The following is a 1,882-nucleotide window of genomic DNA, read 5'->3' on the forward strand; positions in this document are numbered from 1 at the left end:
GGGAGGCAGAGGCAGGCGGATTTCTGAGTTCGAGGCCAGCCTGGTCTACAAAGTGAGTGCCAGGACAGCCAGGGCTACACAGAGAAACACTGTCTCAAAAAAACCAAAACCAAAAGAAAGACAGAAAGAAAGAAAGAAAGAAAGAAAGAAAGAAAGAAAGAAAGAAAGAAAGAAAGAAAGAAAGAAAGAAAGAAAGAGAGGAAGGAAGGAAAAGAAAGGAAGGAAATCACTACTACAGAAGCACATACAAAACTCATTTGACTATGGGATTCATTTTTAGGCAAAATATTTAAAAATTATTTCAATCCTCTTCTGTAAAATGCTTGTCAGCCCCCAGAAGATATTAAGCTAATATTGTATGAAAAAACATAGAACACATTATGACAAAGTAATGCCATTGTCAGCATGATTAAAAAGCAGTTCTACAGAAAGTGGTGTGTATTTGGAATCGCAAACTATGGCCCATGGATCAAAATTGACCTAATTCTTGTTTTCTTATGAGGAGTGTGATTTCACAGTAACACGTTCTTTGTTTACATATCATTTCTGTTCCTTTAATGCTATTTCATCAGAGTTGATTAGTTGTTACAGAGAATATGTTACCCATAAAGCATAGAAATGCCTAAAATTGTTTGTCAAACCCTGCACTGAATTGATCACAACTTGAATGTATTAATAAGAAATCAAGATTTAAAAGAGTAGAGACCACTGTCATCATCATTATTTCTAGTAACACTATGATGATGATTCAATTCATTGTCCATATCCCTGCAACTTAAGACTTTTCCATATCATGGGTCCAGATTTCAAAGACAAAATTGCTTCCAAGACTAAACTAAATTTTGCTCTAATTGATTCCATTCATACTTCTTCACAGCTGGTATTATCTACTCATACCAATGAATGAATAATGGCCACAGGGAAAGTCGTCAAAAGTGAACATGGGAACATGTGTCTACTTAGCATTAACAGACAACTATCAAGCATGTCATATATAAAACTACATGTGAAAAAAAGAATGCAGTAGGATAATAAAAACAGGAGGCATACTGACTGAGGTCTTTCAGGAATAATTTGTTCTACTCAAAGAACTGCATTTTCTGAATAATCTATACAGATAAATTCCTTAGGAGTGTGGGGCCTAGAGAAACCGCAAGTTCTAAGGAGTCTCATAAGATGTAGAAGATGGTAGTGTACCTGTAGATCTGCCCAAACTAGGTGCACAGCATGAATTCATATTAACTGAGGTGTGTTTTCATTGCTGCGGCATATTTGTGTCAGAGGTTTACTGCAACAAAAGACATGCATCACCATGCTCATTTTATTTGGTTTTCCAGATTTATTCCTATTTGTAAATCATTAATTTTTTAACTTATTCTTTAATTTTTTATTTTATTTTATTTTTACAGTCCAGACCCTGTAATCCTGCCAATCCACCCTCTTGACTGTTCCACATCCCTTTCCTCCTCCCCTTGTCTCCAAGAGAATGTCCCCAACTCACTGGACCTCCCCATTCCCTGGGGTCTCCATTCTCTTGAGGGTTAGGTGCATCTTCTCTGACTGAGTCCAGACCCAGCAGTCCTCTGCTGTATATGTGTTGAGGGCCTCATATCAGCTGGTGTATGCTGCCTGGTTGGTGGCTTAGTGTCTGAGATATCTTAGGGACCAGGTAAGTTGAGATTGCTGCTCTTCCTATAGGCTATCATTACCTATAGACCCTATATAACTACCTATAGGGTAACAATACCAATAGGGTTAATGATTTTAATATATTTTAGTTACAAGATTGTAAATGTCACTTTCATTTCCTCTGATGAAGGGATGAGTTGGAAATCACACCCAAGCTTTATCAACACTTGGCTTAAACTGAGCCCAAAGCATT

Source organism: Mus caroli, chromosome 10 (genome assembly GCF_900094665.2).
Source record: "Mus caroli chromosome 10, CAROLI_EIJ_v1.1, whole genome shotgun sequence".
NCBI lineage: Eukaryota > Metazoa > Chordata > Mammalia > Rodentia > Muridae > Mus > Mus caroli.